The sequence below is a fragment of the Pteronotus mesoamericanus genome, unplaced genomic scaffold, assembly GCF_021234165.1.
Source record: "Pteronotus mesoamericanus isolate MK-2021 breed Mesoamerican mustached bat unplaced genomic scaffold, CSHL_Meso_final scaffold_54, whole genome shotgun sequence".
In the NCBI taxonomy this organism is placed as follows: domain Eukaryota; kingdom Metazoa; phylum Chordata; class Mammalia; order Chiroptera; family Mormoopidae; genus Pteronotus; species Pteronotus mesoamericanus.
In genome coordinates, this window is record NW_026555321.1 from 76058306 (window position 1) to 76074634 (window position 16329).

The following is a 16329-nucleotide window of genomic DNA, read 5'->3' on the forward strand; positions in this document are numbered from 1 at the left end:
ATAAATAAAATATGAGACATCTCATACATTAATATCACACTTTGAGGAACTACCATTTTCCAAATTGTTGCATTAATTCCAAGGGATCAGAGATAAATTTATATGGCTACAGTGGAAGATATTGTCCATGGCTTTGATTTTTGCAACAGTTGTATATAGGCTTTTTTTTATGACAGTGATAGAAACGGAAGATAGAAGATATCCAATAATTCAGACTAGTGCCTATAAGTACACAAAGATGTTTTCTGAGTACAAGAAGTTGGTGTGTGTATAATCAGAGTGATAAATGATAATGGGAAAATACAATAAAAATAAATTATTAAAAAATTAAATTAAATTAAAAAATTCAATGTAAATAGACAAATGAGAGATTCAGGAAGATATCTATAAAGACACAATTGCATGCATAAATTTTCTAGGTTTGTGGTTGTATCTCTTAGCATTTACTGCAAAATAAAATATCCCAAATTTTAGTAACTTGAATAACTAAGTCATTATTGCTGCCTTTGCCTGTGGATCAGCTAAGAATCTTGTCTTGCCTCTTGACTGTGTGTCTAACAAGCACTTTTGCTAAATTCTCAAGTGCCCAGTGCCTCTGTTGGAACACTTCGTATCTCCTGCATGTGGGTGCTGATAATCCAATAGACTATCCTGGGCTTGTCCTTTTTACTTGAAAAGCCTTGAATAAAATGCGTAGTTGCATTTTATTTTGTTGATGGTTTCCTTTGCTGTGCAAAACAGTTTGATGTAGTCCCATTTGTTAATTTCTTTCATTTCCCTTGCCTAAGGAGATATATCAAGATAAAATATTGTTATAAGAATATCTGAGATTTTACTGCCTATGTTTTCTTTTAGGATTTCAATGGTTTCAGGTTTAACATTTAATTCGATAATCCATTTTGAATTTATTCTCACATGTAGTATAAAAAAGTGGCCTAGTTTCTTTCTTTCTTTCTTTCTTTCTTTCTTTCTTTCTTTCTTTCTTTCTTTCTTTCTTTCTTTCTTTCTTTCTTTCTTTCTTTCTTTCTTTCTCTCTCTCTCTCTCTCTCTCTCTCTCTCTCTCTCTCTCTCTCTCTCTCTCTCTCTCTCTCTCTCTTTCTTTCTTTCTTTCTTTCTTTCTTTCTTTCTTTCTTTCTTTCTTTCTTTCTTTCTTTCTTTCTTCGCACTTATCTGTCGAGTTTTCCCAATGCCATTTATTGAATAAACTATCTTTAGGTCATTGTGGTTTCTTGTTCCCTCTGTCAGATAGTTATTGACTATAAAGTTGTGGGTTTAATTCTGGGTTCTCTAATTTGTTCCATTGATCTTTATGTCTGTTTTTAGGCCAGTACCATGTTGTTTTGATTACTATGATCTTATACTATAGTTTGATATTAGATAATGTGATTCCTCCAACTTCGTTCTTTCTCAAGATAACTTTTGCTATTTGGGGCCTTTTGTGGTTCCATATAAATGTTTGAAATGTTTGTTTTAGTTCTGTGAAATACAGCATTGGTATCTTGATAAGAATTATGTTGAATCTATAGATTGCATTGGGTAGGGGGAACCAATAAAAAATAAAAAGACAACACATTAAATGGGAGAACCTATTTGCTGATACCCCTGATAAGGGGTTAATATCCAAAATATATAAAGAGCTTATAAAACTCGACACCAAAAATAAAATCCCATTAAAAAATGAGCAAAGGACCTGAATAGACACTTCTCCAAAGAGGACCTACAGATGGCCAATAGACATTAGAAAAGATGCTCAACATCACTAATCATCAGAGAAAGGCAAATCAAAACCACAGTAAAATATCACCTCACACCTGACAAAATGCCTATCACAGTAAATCAACAAACATGCATCAGCGAGAATGTGGAGAAATGGGAACACTTTCTCACTGTTGGTGGGAATGTAGACTGGTGCAGGCCTTGTGGAAAACAGTATGGAGATACTTCAAAAAATTAAAAATAGAATTGCCTTATGACCCAGAGATTCCACTTCTAAGAATTTATCTGAAGAAACACATAACACTAATTCAAAAGATTATATGCACCCCTATGTTCATTGCAGCATTATTTACAATTGCCTAGATATGGAAGTAGCCCGTGTCCATCAATAGATGAGTGATAAAACAACTATGGGATATTTACACAATGGAATAACACTTGGCCTTAAAAAGAAAAATTTACCCTTTGAGACAGTGTGAATGAACCTGGAGAATATTATGCTAAGTGAATATTATGCTATTAAGCCATTCAGAGTAGAACAAGTACCATCTGATTTCACTCATATATGGAATCTAACAAACAAACTGAACTAACATGCAAAATAGAACAATAGAGAAAACACAGGCTGACAGCTTGGGGGAGGGGGGTTGAGGGTGGAGAGATCAAGCAAAAAGGAAAAAGGACTCATGCACATGGACAACATGTGGTGATTGTGGGTGGGGTTAGGGTATAAGGGAGACATGTGGTATTAGAAAAAAACACAATAAAAATAAATTTAAAAAATAAAGTAAAATAAAAATAAATAAAAGCTTTAGTTGCAGTACAACAATATGTTTACTTCTACTGCAAGCTACTGACCAAGCCCAGCATAGATATAAGTGAAATGGAACTAGACACTTTTAATGGGCAACTCCCCCAAGTCCAATTGTGAAGGGCCTGGATACAGGAAAGAGTTAAGTCTTACAACCATTTTTACAAATCTCTGTGGTAGTATTGAAGTGTGTGATTTATCCCTATCTCTATTACGCTGAGCTGACTCTGACAAATCAGCTCTTTGTCTTGGCACAGTAATTGTATAAAATGTATTCTGAAATGTAAGGAGGCAATGAAATATCACAAATTTATTATTTTCTATAACTATTATGAAAATAATTAATTATACTGTTGACATTATTGTAAAAAAATCTCGTAGTAGCACTAATAATATCTCAACCCTACTTTGATAAGGTGGAACTTCTTTTACATTGCTTGCAACTTAAACAGAAATATTGACCCCTATGGTTAGAGCGCCCTTCTGTATGTGTTTTTAGCTACTGCTGGGAAGTCTAAATGAGGTTGTTGTTTTGTCAGAACACACTTTATTTTGTAACAAAATACTCTGATGTTTGGAAAACTGAGTTAATAACTATGTCTCATTAAAAATAGTAATCACTTCTTGGCATCACATCAATAGGTGATCCCTCACAAGGAAGGCATTTAAATATTATTGATAATTTAAGCTTGGAGTTATTGTAAAGGCTGAAGTATTAGCAATTCAGATCTGAATGCCAGCTACTGGCAGATACAGTTTTTGGCAAATTATCAAATATCATCTTGTACTTCTTTTAAAGCCAATTTCCCTAAGCTGTGTTCTGCAGAAATTAATTTTATGACATTAGTCATTTAGAGAATACTTATTATCTCTTTTCAGCCTCTTGACTCACAAAGCTTTGACTTACTCCTAGAAATTGGTAAGAAATGTGGTAAAATTATAGGTGATATAAGTGTAAATGGGGTGCATGTCTCCTTTGTGGATAAAATAAATGTTTCAGTGTATAAATTATATTGTATCTATTTTGAATGTTCACAAGACTTTTTAATTTTGCTTTCTGCATCCAGACTACTCTCCAGAATGTTGAGATTGCCAGAGAAGTGACTTCTGAAAAAAGAAAAATATTGCTCTACTTAAACTCAAGTAAGATCATTACTTTTCAATATTCCATTGTGAATAAATGGTAAAAAAATACAACTCTTTACGTTGTTATAAGAGAGTCATTTTCTTCAATGTTAAGCTTTGTGAAGCTTCTTTATTTGTTCTACAACAAATATCAAACAAAATAATCTTCTGGTATGGGTAGGGTAACAGCATGGCAAATGCATGGTGATGTTTAGTAGTCAGACTGTATTTGGACATATCTTCCTACCGTATTCATTTAAACAGCTATATTGGATTTTTGTTACTTTAATGAGCATCATTCAGAGGAATAATCAATATTAATCAACTTTTCAAAAACTGACTTTGTGTGAAGGTGTCCGTGACTCTTTACCAAGATGAGGACTAGCATCATACATTTCAGTGAATGCTGAAATCCTGGAGAAAGAGTAGCTATGCAATAATCCAAAGGGAGGCCTTGATAAAGCATTTCTCAAAATGCTTCACCCCACTAGAGCCTGTGGAACTATTACATCCTCATTTGTTTATTGAGAACAAAGGATGAAAAGTGTGAAATTGTAAAATAAATTACATAACTACAGAAAAGGAGCATGAGTCAGGAAAGACATCAGTTTGAAGATGAACATCATCTATGACATTAGTGAAGGGATGGATGTTCCTTTTGGAAAGATTCTAACTCTATTTGCTATAAAATCAGAACCTGGATGCCAAAGTTTTGGATAGAATTGATTAAATTTCTTATCTTGATGATTGTTAGAGTATTTTTGAGTTTTTATTTTCTGTCAGTACAAGGATGTCCAATGCAGTTTTAGTGAAAATCATAAAACCCATTGTCATCTATTATGTTTAAATGAATGCTGATACTTCAAAGTGTATTATATAAATATCGTTGTATTAAGTCATATTTAAGTGTAATATATAAATGACAATAATTTTTCAGAATGTATATCTGTGTATTGTAAAAATCATAGAGTTCTAGGAATGGGTGCACTGTTGCAGAAAGCTTATTAGATTATTTGTACTGGGTTCTCAAAAGTTATGTCAAGGTTCAGAGACATTTAGGATTACAAACAATTAAGTCTATATCTATTGTTGTTACTAAACATTCTTTTAGATATGGAAAACATAGTGTGCTATATTTGTCAAAGTATCACCCAAATAGGGATGGGTTACTAATAGACTGATTGTTCTTTCCTCAACTAATCCTGATCCCTAACCACCTGTATCTAGGTAGCTTTTTCCTCATCATTAAACACCATATTATCATGATTTAAATAAAGTCAGAAAATTCTATTGCATAGTTTCTTAGGCACCAATAAGAACTCATAGTACACCAAAATGGTGGATTATATCCAAAGTTTTCAAATAATTTTTCATAGTTAGGCCTTTTTCAATAGTTATACTTCTTTCTCATTAAACTATTTTAATGAAGCTTGATCGATAACAAAGAGGAAAATAGCATTCTTTAACAAAATTGAAACAGGCGTGATTGATCTAGGATAACCTGTTCTTTCTCCCACTGCCTTTCCTTACCTCTGAATTTATTCCTTGTTTCCCCAAACCCTTTAAACTTGATGAACATTTATATTTCCTGGAGCCCTGTGATTCCTTGGTTTGTCAGCCTTCCATTTTGAAGCCCATGAGGAAAAATAAATTAACTAAACAGAGACAGAGAGCAAACTGTAGAGGTAGAAACTACCCAAATTATTTTGTGCTAGCCAGAAATGGCAACGTTATTGCTCTGCAAGAGATGGTCTTCTATTACCTACTTACAATCTCCCAGTACCACAGGTAGCCCTGTATGTTTTCACTGCACCATTGTGTTAAGTATCATATATTGTAAACCTTGACAGAATCCCAAGAAAGGTTACATATAAGTGAAGAAAGAGAAACAAGCCATACTAAGGAGAGATGACAATTTATTTGACGGTGACTATTTTAATCCTCAAAGCACCTTCTTCTGCAATGACAAAACAAATATTTTATTAAAAATATATCTGGATACATTTCTAACATTTTTCTCTCTTCTTAGGTAGCTATTTTTTCTTTCCATATTGTTTTTTAAAGAGTTTAACATACTTTATGGAGAAGCAACACGTTTGATTTGATATTATTTTGAAAGAGGATGAATAAAGAGGAGAAACAGTAAACAGTATTAGAACACATAGATTACTCACATTACCTATTTTCTGATACTTTACACATAAGAAATATTTTAAAACTAAATACATGTCTCAGCATTGCAATGTTAGCAGATTTTTAGAGTCTCTTACCTGACCTATAGAATTTTACTTGTATCTCCCATGTTTTATCCATGCACATATTTGACCTCACTTAAAGCATTTAAAGCTGGTTTCACATTTTAATTGGAAAATAACCATGAGAAAAAGCAAACTGGATGTCTGTTTTGTGAGTAGATATCCTAGCTGGACGGCCTGCCCTTCCTTTGTGCTTGCTGACCTCCATACTTTGCCAGAGGACAGCTCTGTCTTTTTGGGTATCTTCTTATTGCTTAAATGAAATTACCTTTTTTTTTTTAAATTTCTATATATTTTTGTTGTTGTTCAAGTACAGTTGTCTCCATTTTCTGCTCCATTTTCCGGACACCACTTTCCCCAGCCCCACCCACCCCCACCTCCCTCTCTCAGTCCTCACCCCCTGTGGTTTTACCCATAGGTCCTTCATACATGTTCCTTGATGACCCTTCCCCTTCTTTCCCCTATTCCCCCCACCCACCCTCTGGTTACTGTTAGTTTGCTCTTTATTTCAATGTCTCTGGTTCTACTTTGCTTGCTTGTTTGTTTTGTTGACTAGATTCCACTTATAGGTGAGATCATATGATATTTGTTTTTCACAGACTGGCTCATTTCACTTAGCACAACACTCTCCAGTTCCAACCATGTTGTTGTGAAGGGTAGGAGGTCCTTCTTTCTTTCTTTCTGCTGTGTAGTGTTCCATTGTGTAAATGTACCACAGTTTTTTGATCCACTCATTTACTGATGGGCACTTAGGTTGCTTCCAGCACTTGGCTATTATAAATAATGCTGCTGTGAACATTGAGATGCACAGGTTCCTTTGAATTGGTGTTTCAAGATTCTTAGGGTATAATCCCAGCAGTGGAATTTCTGGGTCAAAAGGCAAGTCCACATTTAGCTTTTTGAGGAAATTCCACACTGTTTTCCACAGTGGCTGCACCAGTCTGCATTCCCACCAACAGTGTACTAGGGTTCCCTTTTCTCCACAACTTCTCCAGCATTTGTTGTTTGTTGATTTATTTATGATGGCCATTCTGACAAGTTGAAGTGATATCTCATTGTGGTTTTAATTTATATCTCTCTGATGGCTAGTGATGATACCTAATATTTTAACAATTAAATTTAATGCGGTTGCTACTTTTCTATGCTTTGAGAGTGTTTGAGGCATCTCATGTTGCACCTTGGTCTTTTCAGTCTCTGTCCCCTCTTTGTGTTACACATCGCACTTATCTACAGGATGTCTCTTATGCTGGCCCATTTGTTACAAAAATTATTAATCAAATTCCCAGTGTTTTCAAGCATGTTTGAGATGTTAAGAGTCACTGGCTACACTGGTAAAACATATTTATTTCTGGTTAAGCGGGTGGAGTAGGTAAACACTGTGTTTGCCTCCTCCCAGGACCACATGAAAATTACAATGAAACTACACAACAATCATGATTTATAATCACTTTATATCTAACTGAACACAAGTCCTATAACTAAAGATCTATAGAAGAAGCCACGTCAAGACTGATAAGAGGGTTGAGACGTGAAATGAGTTGGTCCCACACCACCATGTGTCAGTAAAAATCCAGAGGGACATCTCCACAGCAGAGGTCCCCCGAGGAGCCCTGCGCCATGCTCCCTAACTAAGGGTTTCAGTGTAGGGAAACAAAGTCTGCATAACTTTTAGCTGTGAAAACCAGCGGGGTTTGCGGCTAAGACAGAGGGCTTCTGGAAACCCAAGATTTCCTCGTAAAGGGCCCACACATAGACTTACTTGCTGATGGCAACAGCTTGAAAAGTGCAGCTGGGATATTCAGAGGAGAAACTGAATTGTGTGGCTTCAGGGTGAGGGCTGGAGAGTCGGGTTTCTCCCAGACAAATTGCTGTCAGAAACATTTGTTCCTTTATTAAATCCCTCACTCCCCAACCCTGCAAGAGAAGGCAGGCACTGTTCATCCTGACATGGTGATTCCCTGAGATCCTGCCTCACCCAACTTGAGAGCCCACCCAAAATGTTCCCCGTGGTATTCCCATACAAACAGCATGCCTTGGTTTGTGCTGAAGACTTTCCTAAAATCTCTCAAAGTTTTACAAACCCCAAACAGGGAGTGTGTCTCAGAATGCCCAGTACATCTTGTTAAGCAGCACCAAGACTGAAAATAGTGGCAGCCAACCACATTATGTAGTTTACCCTCTACTAAGCACCTCCCTGCCCATTACAGGTGGCAACAATCTGCAGATCACTTTGTAGCTCATACCAGGCAGTGGCTCATGTTGGCCCACCCAGAGCCCCCCTCAGGAGGTTCCAGAATCAGTATACCTCATGGCCAGCTTCAGACCACAGCAGATACCACCCAACTAATTCTACAAATGACATACTGAAGTGGATTAGCAGGCCCCAGAGCCCTGTGAGTCTTGTTCAAAGGAGCTGCACAACAGCTTCTCCACTGTAGTCATGACCAACCCTTCCAGCCGATCAGCTGAAGAGTCATTCTCTCCAATTAATATAGCAACAGAAATCAAGGCTCAACTGTAAAAAGAGTACTCACACAACCCAGACAAGGGCCACACCTGATGCACCTGGATCAGGTGACCAGGAAGACTGTGTCACTGACCCCTCAGGACTGCCTAGGCTATTCTTTACCGAGAGAAGGAGATGTAGTGGCTCTCCCTAATACACAGAAACAAACACAGGGAGGCAGCCAAAATGAGGAGACAAGGAAACATAACCCAAATGAAAACACAGAACAAAAGACCAGAAAAGGAACTAAACAAAATGGAGACAAGTAATCTACTAGATACGCAGTTCCAAAACACTGGTTTTAAGAATGGTCAATGAACTTAGGGGAAGAACGGATGGTCTTAGAACTACAATAAAGAGATATAAAACAAAAATAGAGAGAAAATACCATATGATCTAACTTATGTGTGGAATCTAATGAACAAAATAAAGTGATATACAAAATAGAAATAGAGATATGAATTCATGAAACAGGCCAATAGCTATCAGAGGTGGGGGTACTTTATGAAAGAAGGTGAAAGGATTAGCCAGAGAACTTTTATGCATAACCCACAGACAGAGGCAACAGTGTGGTGATGACCAGAGAAAAGGGGGGCTGGGCTAGATATAGGGTGGCAAAGTAGGGGTAAGAAATGGGGACATCTGTCATAGTGTCAACAATAAAAATAAAGCAAAAATATCATAAACAACCAGTCAGAAATGAAAAATATATTAACTGAAATGTAGAATACATTAAATATTAGTTGAAGTAGAGGAACAAGTCAGCATTTAGGAAGACAAGGAAGCAGAAAATATCAAATTAGAATAGCAAAAAACAAAAAGAACTCCAAAATGAAGATAATTTAAAGAACCTCTGGTACAATTTCAAGCATACCAACATTTGCATCATAGGAGTATCAGAAAGAGGAGAGAGAGAGCAAGGAATTGAAAACCTATTTGAAAAAGTAATGCCAGAAAGCTCCCCAAAACTGTTGAATGAAATAGCATATAAGTTCAGGAAGTACACACTAAAATACTTCATAATTAAAATATCAAAAGTTAAAGGCAAAGAGAGAACCCTAAAATCAGCAAAAGAAAAGCAGTCAGCTACCTACAAGGGAGGTCCCATTAGAATATAAGCTGATTTCTCTACAGAAACTTTGCAGGCTGGAAGGGATTGTCAAGAAACGTTCCAAGTGTTTAAAAACAAGGACCTATAACCAAGATTACTCTACCCAGCAAGGCTACCACTTAGAAATGAAGGAGAGATTAAAGAACTTCCCAGACAAGAAGAAGCTAAAGGAGTTCATCACCAACAACTGGTATTATAAGAAATGTTAGAGAGTCTTCTTTGAGAAGATGAAAAAGGAGGAAATAGCAACAATATTAATAATAATATAGCAATAACTACATACCTATCAATAAATGTATTAGTCATAAATGGAGTAGATGCTCTAAACGAAAGACATAGGGTGGTTGAATGGATAAGAAAACAAGACCCATATATATGCCATCTTTTAAGAGACCCATTTCAGATCAAAAGACACACACAGACTGAAAGTAAAGGGAAAAAAAAGATTTCATGCAAATGAGAACAAACAGAAAAAGTTGGGGTATATTTTAGGAGACAAAAATAGATTTTAAAACAAATCCTATAACAGATAAAGAAAGACCCAATGATTCCAATTCTGCATATTTATTTAAAGAAAACCAGAACACTGATTTGAAAAGACATATACATCTATATGTTTATTACAGCATTTTTTATAATGATAAAGGAAGAAACCGAAGTGTTCACTGATGTGTGAATGGATGAAGATGATGTGGTGCATATATGCAATAAAATGTTAGTCAACCATATAAATAATGAAATTTTGCCTTCTGTGAAAACATGGATGGACTAGAATGTATTATGCTAAGTGAAATGGGTCTGACAGAGAAAGATAAATGTCATGTGATTTCACTTATATGTGAAAAGTAAAAAAAAACCCCTAAATAAATGAATAAACAAAACAAAATTAGATGGTCTGACCAGGGTGAGGTAATATTTGATTGCAGTTTTAATTTACATTTCTCTGATGATTAGTGACATTTAGCATCTTTTCATATGTTTATTGGTCATCAGTATGTCCTCTTTGAAGAAGTGTCTATTCAGGTGCTTTGTCCATTTCTTGACTGGGTCATGTTTTTTTGGTGTTGAGTTTTATAAGTTCTTTATAAATTTTGGGTAGTAACCCCTTATCAGATATACTGACAAATATGTTCTCCCATTTAGTGGGTTGTCTTTGTATTTTGGTGATGGTTTCTTTTGCTGTGCAAAAACTTTTTAGTTTGATGTAGCTAACATCAAACTAAAATAACATCAAAATAAATCCATTTGTTTTTTTTTCCTTTGTTTCCCTTGCCTGAGGAGATATATTGGAAAAAAATATTGCTACAAGCAATGTCTGAGATTTTACTTCTTATGTTTTCTTCTAGGATTTTTATAGTTTCAGATATAACATTTAAATCTTTAATCCATTTTGAATTTATTCTTATATGTGGTGTAACAAGGTGGTCTAGTTTCATCTTTCCACATGTATGTGTCCAATTTTCCCAACACTATTTATTGAATAGACTATCTTTAGCCCATTGTATGTACTTGTTTCCTCTGCTTTGTAGTAATTGACTATAAAGGGGCTGGGAAAAGGTGAAAAAGGGAAAGGGATTAAGATGTTCAAATTGCCCATTATAAAATTAGTTTCGGGGATTTACGGTACAGCATGAAAAATATAGTTTGTTTAATACCTATGTTTGTTACATAATCTGATGGGTATTATTGGGCTGTTCACTTTTCAGTTATGTAACTGTCCAATCACTATATTCTATACCTGAAACTAGTATAATATTGTATGTCAAATGTAATAAAAAAATAAAAATTATTGAAAAGATCTTTATTTCTAGTTTTGAGTATCATTTCTATCATAACTCTGCTCTCTATCATGGATAAAATCACACAATCATACAAGGCAAAAAAGCCTAGCCTTGGGCTCAAAACTGACTTCATATTCTGGGCAACTTTTTAAATGTTTTCTGACTATGAAATGTTCTCTGTCTATCCTGAATATGGGGATCTGCATATCATTATACTCATCTTTTTTGTCCTTCCTGAAAATTTCCAATTAAGGAGGAACATCAAGGATTCCAAAAGTGCTGTGAAATCAATAATCCACAAGTCAGCTTTTGACTACTAGGATACTAGAGCCAGTGGATGCATTCTCCTCCCTTCTTTCCTCAGAAGTACTGTCCTGAGAAACTACATTTACAGGCACCTCACAGCTTGCACAATTTTGTTGTAACTTCTAATCTGACCCGGTCTTCCACCCTTTCCTGATTTTCCTGAACCTTCCAAATAATCTCTGTATGTCTTACCTTTCGCCATCCAGTGTTTTGAGTATTCCTTTAAACTTTTTGCCCTAATTCAAACTGTGAAGTCATCTGGGGGCCATACAACCTCTCCAATTTTCTCAAATGTGGTAGCCTCTCCTGCAACTCAATAACAACTAGATGGAAAGGTGCACGTGTGTTCACTGTGCTCCTTTTTGCTTAATGTTTATCCAAACCTTTTCTGTCTTGTTTCTCATAAACTGCTGCTCCTTTGAAATGCATACCACCAGATTTTATTGCTCAGATCATACTTGACGATATCATTTGCTTACACTTGGTCACTCTTGCTCATATTGTAAAGATTTTATGTCTGACTAATGGCGTTTCTTTTCATTATTTACACAGTTATTATAGTTCAGTATTCATGTAGCAGATTTAACACTAGAGCCTTTCAATTCTACACCTCTTTCCTTTCAACAATTTGGCCATTCTTCTACAATCATCCATTCCTATTACATTGTTATTGAATTATTGACTTTTACTGTATGGTCATCAAAATATTAGTGGTTTTTTTAATTCTATATCCCATCTTTTCACTTTACTTAGTCTAGTTATTCTATCCAGAGCTTTTTAAGGACTTCTATTCCATCAGTGTCCATACTCTTTATTACTTCATGACCTCTTTATACAACATAGATTCAATGATACATCAGTATAATCACAGTCATGATTATCATAAACATCCTCAAACCTCTTTTGCCTTTTTTCCTTTTTCTAATACTTATCTGGGAAAACCTTAACTAGGGTTAAAATATATTTCTATCTGTTTACCTAACTTGAAGGATATGACTAAAAGAAAACATACAATTATGCTGATGAATCCACTTTTAAATTTTGAATCCAAACCTCAACAAGGTCATAACTATTACTTGTCAATAATTGTTTGTCTGGCATAGTTATTTGTATTTTTATTCTTTCTCAAACTTTCAGCAAACTTTCATCATTAAGTTTAATAATATTGTTTTCACTTTACCGTAATAGAAGCAATAAGAAGGTATTTATTTGTTACCTGTAAATATACCGAACTATATACATCTCTACCCATATTCTCTTGTTACTATTAATGAAATGTACATACTTTCATCTTAGCCAAAACTCTTCCCTTTTATGTTAGATTTCATCTTTCTTCATCAGCCTAAGAACTTGCCTCCTGAAATCTTATTTTTCCAAGTATTACCAATTTGTCTCTCTCTGTTCTACTTTATTTCCATCAGAACACGAGCATGATAATATCTCAAAATAAAATCCACTAGAACACGTTGTTCTTTGCCTTGCAAGTAATGAGGATAATAAATGCCTTTCCTAAAGCTATAAGTCTCAATAGTATGGTTAGAAAATATTTGCAGGTTTCTTAACAGTCATAGCTCTAAAGTTAGACTGCTGAGGTCAAAACTTTTGGAATCATTCACTAGCTATGAGATATTTGACACATAAATCATAGTGGTATGGAAATAATAAATGCATAATACATGTACAATATGTAATATAATGTCTGTCAAATAAGCAAATATTAATAAATGGATTTAAAATTAAATTCTTATTTCAGTTTAAAATTTACAAATAACTTTGTAAAATGTTACATACAAAATTTTTATTTAATCTTTGCAGTAAACCTGCTAAGGAGATGATATTTTTGGGCTCATTGTATGACTGATAAAATAAGAATGATCAAGTTTTGTAAAGCCGCATAAGCATAATATAAACTCAGGGTGCAATTGTTGCAGATAATTTATGAGCATGAACCAATTACCACACTTTCATTACTGTGAAATGAGCTCTGTGGTCAGAAGCAATGCTGCACAATATTTGAAAGAGCATTTTATAAGTTCTTAGGTGGCAATTTTGATAAAAATCACTGTAATCAGAGAAGACAAGTAAATATCAGTAATAAGGATCTATTTCACCAAGATCAAAATGCTATCCCTTCCATGATGAAAATGGTCCAGTGTAATCAACCTGCCACTAGGCAGCTGGTGGATCACTCCAGGAAATGGTGCCAGTTCTCAGTTACTTTATCCAGTTCAGCCTGGGCGAGTGAAAATCCATGTTGCTTAGCCCACACATCCTGTCCCTCACTGCCACCATGGCCATCTTGTTCACCAGCCCATGAAATACACAATAACAGCTTGGGGAAGAGACTGACTGACATGACAGAATAGGTCATTCTATCCTCATTATTAAAATATTCCTCTTCCTAGGTCACTTGCTGGGCATAATTCACATAGGACCCACATATCTTCCCACTACGTTCTATGATGATTTGAAGTGGGCTAACAACATACCTCTTTCCCTGACCTCCTTGTACTAATATTCCAATCATATTTATTTAAATTCTTAACAATTTCAAACAATTAAACTCAACTAATAAATCAACCAGCTCATAAAACAGTCCCTCTTTCCAGGCAAAATAAACAAGCAGGTATCTGATGCAAATTCAGTCCACTGACAGTATTTTCTTCAAGATTATCTTTAGGATTATCCTGGAGGCTGTTGTGGTATGGTTGTCTACTTGTGAATAGTTCCTACATATCCTGTAAAAATATCCTATAGATACATCAACCTGACTTGTTTTGTCCTTGGTCACCTAGTGATAGGAACTCCTCATCAGGCCATAGACATAGGCAGAAGGAGAGAGACATTATGGAGTTGACCAAGGCCTTTGGGACACTTTTTCATGCAACTCGTGCCCTCAGGTCCTGCTCAGGCCCAGGGGTGTATATATCACACCCATCTGATAATGAGCACTGATGCACATAGTCAATATTATGATTTCTGGGCCGGGGGCCAGGGGCACTACACAGTACTTAGTTCATAGTGTATACAAAAAAATTTGGTGACCCATGGTTAAATGTTTAGTCTCCTCTAAGTCTCTATGAAATAACTAAAGCTGCTTCTTTAAAGGAGAGTAGATATGCATGGTGGATGGCAGAGCTTTGTTCAAAAATTCTCAGGGCCTGAACAGTGATTCACATAGTGGGCCTGCTAAAAAATCAGACAACATCCCTGTCTGCCACTGGAACTCCAAGAACCACTGGATCAGCTAGATCATATGAACCAGAAGGCACAGCAGCTTTTACAGAAGGCTGGATCTGTTGACAAGGTTTCTCTTGTTCTGAATTCCATTTAAAACTAGCAGCTTTTTCCCAAATGATGTATATATTTTTTCCAAAATCCAAAGATGGCCCAGTAAGAGAAGTATAAGAAGCAAGAAGCAAACTTGTCTTTTACCTTGTAAGGGATATTTGACATCCTCCAGACCACTGAAGCCTAGAAACTTGGGAAACTAATTAAGCCAACAGAGATCCTATGAATTTAAGGATAAAATTCATAGAGTGAAAATACTTGCTTAATGTTACCCTATGGCTTTATGATTTTTGAATACCTTTAGGTATCAGAGAGTAGTGGTTCTCAAAATAGAGATAAATCAAAACCACCTAGAGGGCTTATGAAACTAAGATTTCTGGGCCCCAAGGACAGAGTTTCCAGTTCAGTGTATCTAGGACGGAGCCTGAGGATTTGCATTCCTAACAAGTTCCTGGGCCCTGTTGATGCTGGGATCACACTTTGAGAATCATTAGAGACTGCAACTGATGATTTATATTAGAAAGCAAGTTGTAAGTTAACTCTACTGTGATTTGTCACTGACAACTGTGTTTTATTTCTAAATGACATTCAAACTCCAGGACACCAGGTGCTCTGTAAGAACCATGTTGGAACTCTTCTGCTAATTTGTTTGCATCTAGGTACCATGTGACATTTACACAGCAGAACTGAACACAGTATATTTCAGAAAAGATAAGTTTATAAGTATGAATATTGAATATTCTATGTACAACATATATCTTTACAAAACAGTATAAAAATAAAGAAGGCAAAGGATTTTAAAATGACATTAGTAGCAGATCTATTAATTATTTTTGAAACATACTAAATTCTAACCTAAGTTAAATTCTAATCTTATTCTCCTATAGAGCACATTTGAGTGAAAGTTATTTTGTGAACAATGGACATACATTTGATTATGTTATGGGTATTCCCTATTTTTGATGTGAAAGTTAAATTATCTATAACTGTTATTTGGTAGCTTTTGCTCATTTATTCATTTTTGCAACAAGTATATGTAGAATACCCACTATATACTAAGCTCTTTGTTAACCATGGAGATTTAAAGATGGAAAAGACATATACTCTGCCTATATGAGGTTCACAGTCTGGTGATTTGTAACTGGGTCTTTACAGAGGAAGGCCAGCATTTTGCCTTTGCTTCTTCCTAGGATAATTTTTTGTTTCATTATATACAGTGGCATCTCTAGTACAAAACTTAGCTGTTAACTGTGTTCTACAATCCTCAACTCTCACAACGGAGGAGGTCAGTTAGAAAAAGAAGTAATAAGACATGTTCTATACTTTTGGCTCTTAGGATTACAATTCATATTTATTTTTAATCAGTGTGTCAAATTAAAAAAATATAATACAAAAGTATTTTAAATTATCTCCAAAAGATATTTTTC

The 16329-nt window shown here is 35.2% G+C and overlaps 1 protein-coding gene across 1 annotated transcript in view; it reads left to right on the forward strand.

Annotated features, from left to right (window-relative positions):
* Positions 1-3628: 3628 nt before the first annotated feature.
* Positions 3629-16329, forward strand: part of SNTG1 (syntrophin gamma 1) — a 576561-nt gene continuing 563860 nt past the window's right edge. Inside the window, exon 1 of the mRNA XM_054595747.1 lies at positions 3629-3670. The gene's annotated coding sequence lies outside the window, so the exon portion shown is untranslated. The remainder of the gene's footprint in view (positions 3671-16329) is intronic.